Genomic DNA, 16,471 nt, shown 5'->3' with positions numbered 1-16,471 from the left:
GCCTTCCTGGTACACACCCTAAACTAGGAGTCATAGGAATTGGGTTCAAGGATCTCATCACAGCTCGTGGTTCACACCACGGGAAGTGGAGCCATCTGTGGTCCCTTCTCCATAATTTCCACTTCATAATGACCTTCACGGTTTCCCTCCAAGGCTAGTGAAGGCCTCCATGGAGGACCACCTGGTGTCAAAATCTGGGATTTTTTTGAGAAATTTATTTTGAACCTCGATAGCTGACTTTTCAACTTTTGGGGTCTTACAAAATCTCTTGTACCTAGTTAGACTAGTTCCTTGGGAGGGATTTATTGTATCTTTTCAAAGGGATTTTGTTTTATTTTTCAAGTTCATTATTGAAAGTCTAATTTTGAAACCTTTTCTTATTATTATAAAAGAGAATCAGGGTGTTTTATTTATTCCGCATGATCTATTTTTAAAATGGGTGAAAGGGTTCTCCTATCTAGGTGTTAGAGTAGGGGCCCGCGTGACTCGATGGGTTGGGTCGTGACAGTAAGTAAACCCATATCCCGGAAGAGTAAGTAACTGGCATATCGGTAGAAACAACAAATAACAAAAAATACAAGATATAATTTAAAGGACACATCGAAAGAAAAGAACGGAAGAAAATATATACAATCCAAAATGATATCCAATCCCAAATCTTGATCGACACAAGTACAGAGCTTCTAAAAGAGTACAAGTCTCAAAAGAGGATAAAAAATATAAAGACTTGTCTCAAATGCGATAGACTGGCCAAAATATAAACAGAAGGAGATAGGATGATCCTAGATGCCATAAGCTCACCCTCAATCTCCGAATAACCTGCAGCTGGGTCAATATCAATGTGGTGACTAGTGCACGTACTTGCATCATAAAAATAAATGCAAAGTGTAGTGTGAGTAACAAAACAACAAATGCCAAGTAGGTATCATAGGACGACTGAGCTCAAAAAGTAAAGAAGATAATGAAAAGTGAGATATAACACCAACGAGAGGTCAAACGAGCGAGATGATAAAAACCAACTAACCAAGAAGCATACGAGTCTATGAAAGAGCATACATGAAAGGTAAGTAACTAGCTACAACTTTACTAGACCCCTACAAGTCCAGAAGGTACACTCGTGCACAATTTAAGTAAGAACCCAAATGGACCCCCAAAAGACAGATGGGTACACAGAAGATCTAAGGGTAATACTAAAGGAGATAATGATATACCAGAACTTGAAACGGCCATCTCCGTACTTGAAACGTGGCTAAAGCACCCTGAAGAACCCAATAGAATCACCATGTCAGGACTCTAACTTGCTTAATAAGAGTGATGCATGGACTTTAACCAAGGCTAAAGGATATGTGTCAGGGTCTCGAACCTCAGCTAAAAGAATGTGCCAAAGTCGCAAACCGTGACTAAAGACATCCACCAGGGCCTCAAAATGTGGCTAAAAACTCGAAGTGTCTCCAAATATCATCCTCTTCTTTATGAAAACTCGAATCATAGAGCGAAACCATCATTAGGAAAACCAGGTGCCCACTCCATCTTGAATCGAATCCAATCCTGAATAGACAAATGAAGGCGAATTAACAACCGGATAACACCGGGGCCAAAGCACCAAACAAGGAGTTATGGATTGAAGGTCACGAGAGTTGAGTTTTTGACTAGCAAAAGATTCAGACCATCATACTCAAGTCTGCTATATAGTCTAAAGGGACATAAGTTGTCCAAATCAAGTCGAATAGTTTTTAAGGCCTATTGGCTTTCAAAACGCAAGTCTAAGGCAAACACTAGCCTAAGCCTTGGCTATGCCAAGAACAAGCTACCAATATTAATATAATCCAATATACAATTGCCACAAGAAAGATAGACATGCTCATTCAACCAGATAAACGAGTCAAAAAAAGCTAAGGATTCTAATCATGAAACGTGATATTAAATACAAACCCATCCCAAAACTAGCTATTCAACATGACTTTACCAACACAAGTTTAGTCTAAAAGAGATAATTTGTAGCCTACCTCAAAAGTTAGCCACACGCTTGTAAACCACTATTCTACAACTTTGCCCTTTCAAAAGTGTCACGACCCAACACCGTAGGTCGCGACTGGCTGGACCCCCCATACACATACCTATCAGCTGTGGTCACATTGAACTGTAAATAAAACAATATCATGTAATAGATCCCCACTGGGCGATAATATTTACATATACCTGTAGCCTTTTTTGTCCGTATCACAACATGACCGGGCACGCAAGCCGACAAGACTGCCATAACATAACAACATGTATAATATATCATATAGACCCAACTGAACCAAACTGACATATACAACCCACATATACATGTCTGCAGACCTCTAAATATATAAATGACAACATATGGCCCCGATACAATGAATGAATAAAACAATTTCTATACATCCGTGGACAGTATCAAAACTAGGCCCCGATATAATGAAGCCTCTTCCAGCTGAGCTGCATGGAACCCTAAGCTGACGGACTCCTAAAATCTGCATCTGTACCTGCGGACATGAACGCAGCCCCCGGGAAAGGGGGGTCAGTACGACATATTCACTGAGTATGTAAAATTTAACAAATACACTGGGGGTATATTCAAAATAGAGAAGTAGGGGAACAAATTATTAAATCGAAGTCATGTACCTGTACTCTGTGAATCACAAAAGCATGCATGCTCAATTATACAATATAGCCGGCCCTTTCAGGGGTCCGGTGAATCACATCTGTAGGACCATCATAGGCCCGGTGCCATCACCACCTTATTAAAACACATCATCATATATCTATATATGTATCCTGGCCCTCTATTGAGGAACTCAGGGAATAGTGTAGTGAACTGTGCACGAGAACGTATCCTGGCCCGGGACTCAGGGAAAGAAGTGTTACAATATACACGAGTAGAGTAGTGAGTAACTATATGCAATTTAAATCATTATTAGAGACTTGACCGTATAAGAAGATTAAAATTTTCTCGGAGGACTCGAGTAGTAGTGTAGTCATCTTGAGTGACTTCTAAATGCCATTATGGGAAATATCAATTATAATCTCGGGGCTCCTAGACATGTACTAAAGTAAAGCCAAATCGCTTATGGAACCAGGAACATTTGTTAACATATAGTCTGTAAGACTTGGATCCTGTACATTTGTTACCTCTTTAACATATAAAAGTTTCCAGGAAAATAGTTGAACTACTATCAGAGTTCGATATTCAAAAGTAATTAAGAGATGTTTAAGAATGGAGTCACCTCGGAGTTCAGATCAGATTCAACTTACAACTAAGACAAGTACATGCCCCAAAAGAAGAAAGAGAATAAGCTCTATCTAGTCTGTACTTTCCTTCAGGTGATCTTCATATACATATTTTGTACCCGGCCCTTCACGGGGCTCGGTGAACCACTATGGCATTTTAACCTCATTTTCGTATCAAATACATCTCAATGAAAATGAGAGATAGCTTTCCATACATTACATTTTGACACATAGAAGCCCTACTAGGCAATACTTAATCTTCACAGGAACTCTAATACTGAACAGTGGATAGGGGTTATGAGGCGTACTCAGAATTCTGGGAATGGAATTATCCCCGCACTTCATATACAATTCACTTAAGGCTAAACATTGCCAAAAGGAAAGAAAGATAGCTGTACGAACTTATACCAAAACATGCCAAGAGAAAGCTTTACATACCTTGTCTGAGTTATTCCTCATCCTGTTCGCCTCGTCGTCCTTTGAACCTATTCAACATGAAATTAATATGAATATCAACCCCTCTTAACTTTCCAGCACCTTAGGTTACATCTTAGTACTAATGGAATCTATTTCCTTAGTCGTTTCCCCGACTAGTTCTGTTATTTGCTAAGGCATCGACGAAAATTGGGCAGCACCTCCCCTATAATGTGCCCTATCCAAATTTCCAATTAGGTCCCTAAGACTTACAGCCAACCAACAACAACAACCTGCAGCAATTCATACCAACCATATACAACATAAATTCCAAACGACTTATTCAAAATTACGATATCAAAATAGGGTTTCTAGTTTCCATTTTTGTCAAACCTTTAACCGTACGAAGCGGGGGGGGGGGGGGGGGTCGTGTGGCTGCAACCAGCAGCTCCCCCACCTCATTTAGAACATTTTTATACCCTTCAACCACAAGCCACACCCCTGCAGCAGCACCTCACAAGAACAACACTCTATTGCGGCAACAATTCAACTATAGCGACTTCAATTTAGTTTATTCCGAACGTCGAACTTTTACGACTTTTCCACAACTTCCAGCAGCCCAAAAGGTGTTTAATACACCCTATAATAACACCATAAATTCCAAATTTAAAGGAGAAGTCTTACCTTATCCGAAATTGGCCAAAACTAGCCAAATCGCAACTCGGAACTTCTTCAAATGCGCTGAACTTGAGCGGGCTGTTTGTGCGACTTCCTCGCTGCCCCAAATTAAACTTTTATGTTATTAAACATAATTATACAGCTGAGGGACACTTCAAATAATTAATTCACGGAATGAAACCCGGAAGTTTACCCCAAAAGGGCCCAACCCACATCCCTCTCCCTTTGATCCTCTAGGTTTTCTTCTTTGAGCTTCTTTTAGTTTTTCGAGTGTAGAACTAAAAATATGGTTCCGTAAGCATATTAATATACATATATACACCTTCACGTATTTTAGGAACGTCGCATATAATTAATTCACGGAGAGAAAATTAGAAAACTCACCTTTAAGCTTCCAAGCTATGGTTGCCTTTCTCTTTCACGTTTTCTCCCTATGTTGCTGCTGCTTTTGGATAAATGAATCCATGAAGATTCATATACACATATATATATGAGGTGACATGTGTCAGGCCCTTATTGGTCCACCTCAAACATACGGCCAATGGGGTGCTGCCACGTGGCAGTGGGGTCCACCTCCCCCAAGCAGGTGGGTCACCTACTTGACCCCAAGCAGGTGGGTCACCTGCCTGCTTGAGGTGCTGCCACGTGTCACCCTCTTAGGCTGCCACGTGTCAAATTTTATTTTCCTCCCTCGTGGGTTTGTAATCTCGTTCGTAATCTCGTCTCACTTTAAGAGCCTATGAGACCCTTGTTACGTAAGCTTGGTATGTAATCAAGTAACTCACGTATGTAAGACTTCCAAATTGGTAGCTTACGTAGATAAGTCGAGTCCTACGACACGTTACTTGGCCTCCAACTCCTTTCGACTTCTCTTGACCCTATTTCCAACCTTCCCTACCATGAGGTGTCACATTCTCCCTTCTTAGAGTTGTTCAATAGGGTCGTAACTTAAGTAGCTCACATACTAGCTTCTAAGTAACTTAAGGAACCTTCCGAGTTCAAAGATGTGGGGTATAATAGAAAGGCCTCCGATCGCCGTCAAGTTATCAAAAATATAATCGCAGTGTCAGTACAAATGTTTACACACCAAAATTGCAATAATTAGAGATAGGACCTAACATTGGATCAAAATAGGATTATGGGACTATGCCAGAAATCTCAAAATTGACTGCATCAATAGGTTTTAATTAGCTCAACGAACTTGTGCCCCAAAAAGGGAACAATTTGAGCTCGGGATCACGCAAAAACAGTTCATGTAAGAATTCTTAACGAAAATCACCATTTAAGAGAAATAAGAAGTATAGGGATCAAGAACTTACCTCTGAAACAAATCCACCACATTATCCCCGAAGGTCCCAATACAAAGCTCTATCAATTCCCAATAAGTAGCAACACAAATCAATCAATTTGGAGCTCTAGAACTTAAAATATTGAGTTTTAACTATAGCACTGCAGACTGATATTCGAGACTAATCTTTCTTTAAAAGACTAATCAAAAGAACTATGTGAACATGGGGCCCATGACTATGATCGTGGTGGTCAACTAGGTCTGTTTAACCCAGACTCTTCTTCGCAAACATAGGAAGCCATCCTCGAACTTGAAGGGTCGAGGTCCCTCCTCTTCGTGAACACGGGGCTGAGCCAAAAGTCTTGGTATCCATGAAAGCATCTCCACGCCTACGAACCCAAAGATCAAGTTGAGGTGCACCAGATGCTGGTGCATCAGTTAGTTCACCAAGCTTGAAAATTCTCCGACAGAGTGCTCGAGATTCGTTCAGAACCCCGTGTGTTGAATATTTGCTTTAGAATTATTAAATTATTACTGTAGTAATTTTATCAAGATAGACCTAGTCAACTAGTTAGCCCTTTTTATTAGGAGTGGAATTCTATTTGAATTTTGAATAAGTAGTATTTTATAGACTTTAGGAGTTTGGTATTTCAATAGATTTTTTTACATATTTTTAGGTTTAGAAGTTAGTAGTTTTATTATATATTGTATTCTTAGACTGCAGTGAAAATATATCGAATTCAACTTCAGTTTATACGTTTTATTTCTTGTTTTAATTCCTTTAACATTTTTATTCTTATCCTGTAAATTCTTCTTTTTTAAAACAAACAATTGGTATCTAGAGCCATTATCTTGAGGGACCTGTAAGTGAAGAGATAGACTCTGAAAGTAGTTTTTTATGAATGACACCATCTGTTTTTTATGGTGAAAATTATCAATTGTGGGATGTAAGAATGGAAACTTACTTGGAGGCCCTTGATCTTTGAAAAGTTGTGGAAGAGGATTATAAAATTAATCCGCTGCCGAATAATCCCACCATAACTCAAATCAAAAATCACAAGGAAACGAAAACCACGAAGTCTAAGGCAAAGACAACATTGTTTGCTGCTGTTTCAACAACTATTTTCACAAGAACTATGTCTCTCAAATCACCCAAAGAAATTTGGAATTATCTGAAGAAAGAGTATAGTGGAGATGAAAGAATCCAAGGAATGCAAGTATTGAATTTAATAAGGGAGTTCGAGTCGCAAAGAATGAAAGATTCTGAGACAGCCAAAGAAGATTCAGACAGATTGCTTGGCATAGTTAACAAGGTAAGATTACCAGGCACTGAATTTAAGGATTTAAGAATTGTTTAAAAAATTCTTATTACAGTGTCAGAAAGATATGAATCATGTATAACTATCTTAGAAAATACACAAGATCTGTCCAAGATTACCTTGGCAGAGTTGTTAAATTCTTTTCAGACACAGGAGCAAAGAAGACTTATGAGGCAAGATGGTATGGTTGAAGGAGCCTTAGAAGCCAGCCATAAAACTCAAAACAGGGATAAAAATTTCAAGAATTACCCAACTTGTGAGCATTATGGAAAATGGGTCATCTACCATACAAATGTTGGAAAAAGCCAGACGCGAAGTGTTCCAAGTGCAATCAGCTTGGCCATGAAGCAGTGATTTACAAAAATAAATTTGAGAACCATGAAGTAGATGCACGTGTGGTCAATGAAGAAGAAGTAGAAGGCCATCTTTTTGTTGCAACATGTATCTCAAGTAAGATTTAAATAAAATTTTGGCTGATTGATAGTGGTTGCACTAATCACATGACTTATGGCAAGAGTTTGTTTAAAGAATTAAAGCCTACTGAAATATCCAGAGCAAGGATCGGAAATGGTGACCAAATTCTTGTAGAAAGAAAAGGAACTGTAGTCATCAAAACAAGTTCAAGTAATAAGGCAATTTCAGATATTTCTTTATGTACCTGATATTGATCAAAACTTGTTGAGTATTTGTTAGTTGGTAGAAAAAGGATACAAAGTATCTTTTGAAGATAAGCATTGCTTCATCATTGATGGTGTTAGAAAAGAAGTTTTAAACATTAAGATTAGAGGTAAACAATTTTTATTTGATCCAATGGAAGATGTTTCTGTAGAACATGAAAAAGATCAGAGGCTGAAAAAATTAGAAGATGATCTTCCAATTGAAAAAATTAGAAGATGATCTTCCAATGGAAGATGTTTCTGTAGAACATGAAAAAGATCAGCCAAAATGTGAATCTGCTAGGTATGAAGGAGCTTTCAATGTTCCTAAATGAATTGAAGCAGTGGAAGAATTATCTATGTTTCAAAAAAATAAAATGGGTAAGTTGAGATTCAAGATGCAAGCGAAAGAGGAAGAGATGTCAAAAAGATTCTGTACTGAAGGGTTGCATTCAAGACAAGAAGTGAATTTTGTTCCCTACAAGCCCAAAGATGAATTTGCAGATTTTTTCACAAGGTCACTTTCAGTTATCAAGTGTGAAGATCCCACGATTGAGCCCTAAGACGTTGTTCTCTAACTAGAAAAGTAAATGCTTGAGCTTGAGAAGCTTTTGGTCTAGTAGGCCCGTAAAATTCACTAGGATAAGCAGTAATTAGGAGTTGAGACCTAGTCAACTAGTTAGCCCTTTTAATTAGGAGTTGAATTCTATTTGAATTTTGAATAAGTAATATTTTATAGACTTTAGTAGTTTGGTATTTTCAAGCAACTCTTTTGCTTATTTTTAGGTTTAGAAGTTGGTAGTTTTATTATAAATTGTATTCTTAGACTGCTTCGATTTCAACTTCAATTTTAGAATAAAAACAAATTAAATATACCTTGAACTAACTCTATCTAGAAATACAATGAATTAATACCATATAATTGCTATTTAATATTTTGTTAATTATTTGTTTAATAATATTTTAATTTAGTAAAATGTAAAATGATAATACAACTTTACACTTTAAAGTTTCTCATTTTTAATAAATATATATGAGATATAATGATAGGGGCGTGATCTGATATAAATAGCCATGTATATTCTACTACTATTTGCCCGTATGATTTCACCCATTAATTTTTTCCAAATATCCCATCAATCTTGTTGTATATCTTATTTGCCTTTTTGTTTATTGATCCAATGTAGTATTCTCTATTCCATGTCAATTCACTGAGATGAGGACCTTGTACACATGTAGCAAAATCATGAACCTCAATGTTGGTCATTGGACCTCATCTGCCCTATCTTTATTGTGAAGAACTACATTAAAATCACCCCAAATATTCCATGGTGTGATGTTCTGTACTCCCAGTTCCTGAAGGTGTGCCCATATAAATTTTATTTGTTCCACTGTATTATACCCATAGTTGATTGCCTTACTTTAACTTAATTATGGATCAATTGAATGGACTGATCAAGTACTGTCCTATCATACAAATTTAAGTCCCAACGGATCCACTCTCCCACTATCAACATGATCATACTTAGATTCAATAGACCATTCAGGGACTATTCTACCAACTACGCCAATTGATCATAATTAAACCTATTTATGTTTTTGTTGGTTATTGAGAAAGTTCATTTTCTTACACTGAAGCTGTTGTTTCTCTCTTTAATTTTGTTATATAAAAGCTTTGGAATTCATTAGATATTTCATTACTTTTAGTTTCCTTTATGGAAAAATTACTTGATTGAGTGCTTTTTAAAAATTAATTACTGATTTTAGCGATATTTTTTATTTATTATCATTTATAGCAATATTATGATAAATCTACACTTGTATTAAAAGTGAATTATGCATACAATATAAATGTATTATAAGTGTTTTAAAATATATATTATGTTTGTGTAGTAAAAAACTAACATAATGTATTATAAGTCTATTAAAATATGTGATAAATGTATTATTCATCTATAAAACTTGTATTATATATGTTTTATAAATAGTTCTCTGCAATATATATTAAAACTGTATTATAAATGTATTATAAGTGTTCAGTGAAATTATTTTTTTATTGCTATAAATGATAAATATTTTTTTAATATTGTATATTTATGTAAGTTTCCCTTCCTTTATTTTATCTTATTTCTGAATCTTTGTGGGATGAATATAATGTACATGTGAAGCTGTATAATTTATTGTGATGCTATAAAAAATTTACGATATTAATAAATAATTCAAGTTTTTCCACCTAATTATCCAATGTTATTGATAAATTTTTATATATAGTCTTCAAATATTACGTGACATCTTCACAATTAATAATTCATGTGCAATCTACGTATCAAAGTTAAATGATATTATTTTTCTAAACTATTTGATATGGTTGTCAGATTTTCCATTTGATGTTAAGACTTAATTTGGTGTAACACTCATTCTCTTTTGATTACTTAATTTAATTTTATGAATAACTAATTTTTAATTTTTTTTTTAGAAGATAAGGTAAAAAAAAAAACGGACGTAGAATAATCTATTTCATATTATTTATTTTTTATAAAGAAAAGGCCAAAAAATAAGATAAAACACTTCATTCAAGAAAAAAGATTAAAAACAATTCATTCAAATCTGAAGATAGACTTTTTCAAATAAAAATTGTTTGCTATAAATGAATTCTCCCTTTTAGGTTTGGGAATAGTAACAGAGAATAATATGGCATTGAGATTTTCTTGCTATGTAAATTTACATTCCCTGTTAGAATTTTTAAATCTAATCTAATCTAATTTACCTTCAAAGATTAGTCAAATCAACTCTGCCAAGTAAGACATGACAGGCATATGTTTTGGGACAGGGGAAGTATCTCTATCACAACTAACTACTATGCGCATTTTCTTTTTCCCCTTCAATTTTTATGTAATTCATCACATACATATTATAATTGTATTCAAATCATTTACAAATATTTGTACTAATTAGCGTGAGATACATGTGCAACGCACGTCCTCGAGAACAAGTAGTTATTATAATTATGAGGGATGTGGTATTAAGTGAAAGAATACACTTTAAATTCTTCAATATTTGGGTAGAACATGAGAGTTTCTTATCTATGGCCAAAAAATCTTAGGTAACCCGAGTAGATGGAGATGATGTGAAGAACATATGGTTTAAGCTCAAGGCACTGAAATCCGCTTAATATTAAATAATTTAAAGATATAGATGACAGAATCTCTCAAACAAGGATTGATTTGCAGCATATTTAGGCTACTCTTACTAGCCACTACACTGATGATCAGCCGGAGGGGAGAAAAAATAACTAGAAAATTTTGAGAATGATTTTGATAGAGGAAAGTACATGCAAAAAAAGTTAAAAGGATAAATGGATAAGAATTGGTGACTCAAACACAAAGTATATCAGTTCTTATGAAGGAAAGGAAGCACAAGAACAATCTTAGAGCTTACTACTGATTTTGGTGAGAGACTCACTACTCCACAATAGATTCAAGAGGAGATTATTAAGTCATACAAGTTTCAGATGGATACAACATGTCTCCACTATCAGTTGTGAATAAGTAAACAATGAGAACCGTCTTTATGTGTTAGTGTTATATATCAGAAAATATTTGAAGGTTGTGCTCAATTGCGGAAGATAAGGTTCCAGGGGTGGATGGATGTAATTCTGTGTTCTCCAAAGGAGTCTGTCTAGTGGTCCAACAGGAAGTGTGTCAAGAAGTCAAAGCGTTCTTCCAATTAAGTAGAATGTATAAGGCAATCAACTACATAATTGTCACCTAAATCCCAAAAAGTGCCTAATCCTTTTAGTATTAGGGAATACAGACCTATTGCCTGATGCACAATATTATATAAGCTAATGGTTAAAGTTTTAGCAAACAAACTCTAGAAGGTCATGTCAGACAGATCAACAAACAGATTTGCAAATGACCTCTTATTATTCACTAGAGGAGAAACCAGGTCTGTTGAGTTGTTACATACAAAATTTAATATTTTCTCAGTTGTTTCTTGTCTTGAGGCAAATTAGTCCAAGAGTGTCATACACTATGGGGTAGTAAATATAGATATTAAATGGGAGATTGAGCTGCCTTTTTTGATTAGAGTTAAGGGACACTGCCTTTCAAATATCTTGGTAAACAACTAGCCACTAGAAAACTTATGATTTTAGATTGGCAACCTTTCAGTGAAAAGATTGTGGCTAGGATTACATCTTGGACAACAAAAAATTATCTTATGCTGATAGAATTTAATTGGTGCAAACAATGGTATTTTAGGATACATGCTTATTGGGCCCAAATTTTCATTATAAAGGCATATTGCATAAGCTACATATGGTCAAGGATCAATACAATCACTAAGAAGGCTTTGGTGGCATGGGATACAGTGTGCTCACCTACAGTAGTAAGGGGCAGCACATGGTCAACCTAGCAGTCTAGAATAAGGTTGTTGTGACTAAAACCTGTTGGGAGTTAGCTAACAAGAAGAATAAGTCTTGAATACATTGGATTCACTCATACTATATTAAGAAGCAAAAGCTTACAAAAATAAAAGTCTCACGATAAGTTTGTTGGATGGTTAGCAAGGTGTTTGGATCAAGGGCAAATCTTCAATATCTCATTAAATATTTGTATATGAAGATGCTTGCTCCTTTGCCTAAAGTGACCTAGCATCTAGAAAGGAGTGATGTATTCGAACTTTGCCAGACCTATAGAGATATTTATTATGTGGCTCGAAATGCATGAAAGGTTACTTATTACTAACAGAGAAAATCAGGGATACACGTTAATCTTATATGTTGCCTTTCCAAATAGATTTCAGAAAATAAAAAGCATTTTTTATAGGGTACCAATTTACTAAATTGTTATGACAGAGATTGATGTCATGGTTGCATATTCATTTCCATCAAGGTATGTCTTAGCAAGCAATGCATCAATAGATTGTAATTATGACTAAAGGCAGAACTGATTTGACAAAGTTGAACAAGTCAATTTATGCAGAATTTATCCTACAAGTGTGGCCGGAGAGAAATGCAAGAAATTTTTTGTAATGACCTTGAGGGTTGTTTTTGGAAAATTTATGCGAAATTATTATTTTACCCCGATCATTAGCGCTCCCGAGTTTTATTTGTTCAGTTTGTGTGGTTTAATGTGTTAAAATCCTAATAGTTAGTGAATTGGACAAATTCTTGAGTTTTATAGAGTTAAGAGGTGAAAAAGTAGTGTTCGATACCAATTAGAGCTACAGTCTCGGAACGGGATTCCATCAGTTCCATCAGCTCCGAAATGTGGAAATTGGTCTAGGAGAATCTTCGGAAATAAATTTGGGGTTGATATGTGAATTTGAGGTCTTAAGTTGAAAAATGAAGTTTTAAATGAGTTGGTTTGACTTTGGTCAACGTTTTGAGATTCGAGCATTGGATGAGAATTCTGTCAGTTCCATTGCATCCGAAACATCGAGTTTGTTCTTGTTGAACATTGACTTAGAGCCCCGGGACCTTAATCATCGTTTTGCGTGTTTAGGCCAAAAGTTGAGTTTTAGCTCATAAGGGGTCTGGGAGGGTATTTTGGTCAAAACAACTTTTTTTTGGAAATCTATGATTTCATTGAGTCCGGAATGTCAAATTCAATAGAGTAGCATATTCGGTTTATTTTTATTGGACCCCGAATGATTTCCGAAGGTCCAACCGAGAGCATTTTTGGACTTATCATTCAACTATGATCTAGTTTCTGGTGTAGACATTTTTGTTCATCGCGATCGCGACCTGCACAGTTGTTTTTCTATGCGATTGCGACTCTTTCCACATGATCACGATGAGATTTTTTTCAGTACATCGCGATCGTGAGGTAAGTTGCTTGCGATCGCGATGAGTGTTTTGACGCCAGAACAGTGTTTAATCGGGAAAACCCCCATTTCCACCATTTTTGAGTTTCTTGAGCTTCTTGGGGCGATTTTGAAGAGAATTCTTTGAGTAAATTCGTGGGGGTAAGTGTTATTTCTCTAAAATCTTTCATATTCCATTATCTACTCTGCTAGAACTACTATAACTTCCACGGCTGCTTCTAAGCTAATAAGAATCGTGTATGTAATCCGCCCTTAAAGAGAGCTCAGCTCAGCCTGAGACATACACAACACACAGTGCAAGACTTCTTCCATTGTCTCGGGTATATTCTCTCATTTCATTCAAATGGGTTGAACAATTCATGTGATTGTTTACAGTTGGCAATTCATGATTTCAACTCCTAAATATTATATTCAAACCCAAAAACTTCTTGTTTCTTTCCTAATCCAAATTTAAGGAAATTGGTGATTTCTAACTCGTTTTATACTCTATTTTTATGGGGTTTTCAATCATGAGTTTCTTATTACTTGTAGAACGTATTTTTGCAATCAATATTCAGATTTGACCCTTTTCAAAATTTATCAATTTTTTAAAAACTGTTTTACCCTCTATTTAGAAACCTATCAATATGGGTGTCATTTGACTCCTTATGATGCGTATGTTTCATTTTTGATAGTGGCTTATCATTTCAGGCATTGAATTCAAAGGTTCTTCGTCTGGTAGAGTGTTCGAATGCAATTTCGGCGATTGAGATAGGTTTGGCTATCTTTCTTGGGGCTGAGTTGGGGTGATTAGTCAAATTCTATGTTGCAGACTTTGGAATGGGGTAGTAGTGTAAGTTGGAACTGATAATTTATATTGTGATGCCCGTGTGGGGGCTTATATGTGCTGTGTAGTCCATATGGGGGCCTTATGTGATATTTTATATTCGATTGAGACTGTGTAATCCATGACTTAATTGAGTTAGAGATGTGCAGAGTTTATTTGACTTGTAATGCCCGGCTGAGGGGTTGAGTTGGGGGTTTTGAGCATGCACGAGTATTAAAATATTATTATAATTTGAGGCATTTCCATCTCATTACTATCTATTAAGGGTGAATATCATGTTTAGGTTAAGTTTTGAGAACTCTAAACCTTGTATTACATGTTGAGTTGTAAATTACCTCCATGCCTTATATGATGTGAATGCATTCATCCTCATTCATATTATCATTGATCATTGGGAAGTTGAGATTTGTGGAAATTCTTTTTTGAGAAAGAAAATATGACACCTTTAAACCCTTATATCTTGAGTCCCTGACCGAGACAGTTTTGCGTTAGAGTACTAGAAATATTGTGATCCCTTGACCACGAGTAGGTGGCGAGTGGAAGAGATATTACTATCATGAGCTCTTGGCCACAAGATGGACAGTGTGGTAGTTGATACATTGAGATTGTGATGAGGTATATGGTCTACGAGATCCCCATGGGTCCTACCTAGTAGCACAGCTCCCGACGTCAAAAAATTTCGTTCTAGAGATGAAATCGAAGATTTCGTCGATACGAACGCAACAGAAGTTGTCTCATCCCCAAACTACAATCACAGCTCTTTCAATTTACAAAAATCTAAAGCGATGGATATTCATGTCACTGAAGAAGAGCTGTTGCGTGCACAACAAATCATGTCTTGGCACAATGCTGGATTAATTCGAAGGGAAAGGAATTCAGAACTAAATTCAGCTACACAAGAACCAGTTATGGTCCAAGAATCACATAATTTTACGGTACCAATTAAAAGAAATCAGCAGGCGATTTCTTCCACAATCGCCGCACAATCGCAGGAGCGCCGCCTTCAATCTCTAGCAGATTTCGGCGACATTCGAGAAGACGCAGTACCAAGGTTTTGTTCTCCAACCCACGACGAGTCGCTGGGTGTAATTTTCGCCGGAAGAATCAACTCCGACGACGAGCGCGGTGGCGGTACCGGAGCTCCGGTAACCCAAATTGATCAAATTGAATGCCAAAATGTTCCTTATGTAGAGGTGCATCTTCCAGGATAGGAGTGCCAGTTCGAATCATCACCAGGAGCTTCGAATTTACCTTCCAACCCAGCCATACTGAATGTCTCAAATTACAACCAAAAAGCTCAAATTCGAAAAGTCGTCAAAACGACTGCCAAAGTGGGCTTGCCGGAGTTCTACTGAATCAATTGCAGCAACAAACAGACCAAAATGTTCATATTGGTGTTACAATTCCAACAAAGTATCCAGGTTATATTGAAACTTCCCCAAAAAGCTCAAATTCGAAAAGTCGTCGAGACGACCAAAAGAGGGAAGAACACTATGCTGCAGACGAGGAAGTGAACTTGCCTCAGGACAAGGCTCAACAGCATGGACTTGTCTCTCAATCTACAAATGATGAACATAATCAGGAACAGGTGAGAAATAATTTGATTACAGGTCACAAGGTTACAGGAAGTGACCACAGCTTCCAGAACTTCAGATTGTCTGCACAAGGAGCAACAAGTGCTGTCCAAATTGTAAATGGAAATACTGAGGATAATATGGCTAGTGTACAATCTGAGTTAAGTGATAAAACTAATGGTAAAGGTAAGAGCCAAATCCAACAAGGTGGTGTGAGCAATCTACACCCCAAAGGTCCTGCAGTAAACCAAACAGCTGGTCACAAACCTTACATTCCCAACTCTACTCCCTTGAAAATTTCTAACAACTTTGAGGTGTTCAATCCCAACAACCATAGAAAAGATCAGAACAGTCATCCACCAATTAGGAACAATCATGCTCCCAAAATCAACAACCAAACCAGAACTCCTGTTCTAAATACTACCAACCCTCCAAATCCTATTGTAACACACAATCTTGCTACCAGACTTAGAGCCCAAGAGACTGTCCAAAGTACTCCTATAGGTATCTCCCCCCCCCCCTGAAATCACCACAAAGCAAGGATACCCTGCAGTTTTATTCTCTGAAGAGGACTTCATGGTTAACTTAGCAGCTAAGTGTCAATACACCCTTATTGGGAAGTTTACACATAC

The sequence above is a fragment of the Solanum dulcamara genome, chromosome 7 (genome assembly GCF_947179165.1).
Source record: "Solanum dulcamara chromosome 7, daSolDulc1.2, whole genome shotgun sequence".
NCBI classification, from domain to species: domain Eukaryota; kingdom Viridiplantae; phylum Streptophyta; class Magnoliopsida; order Solanales; family Solanaceae; genus Solanum; species Solanum dulcamara.
Note: the sequence above shows the minus strand (reverse complement) of the source record.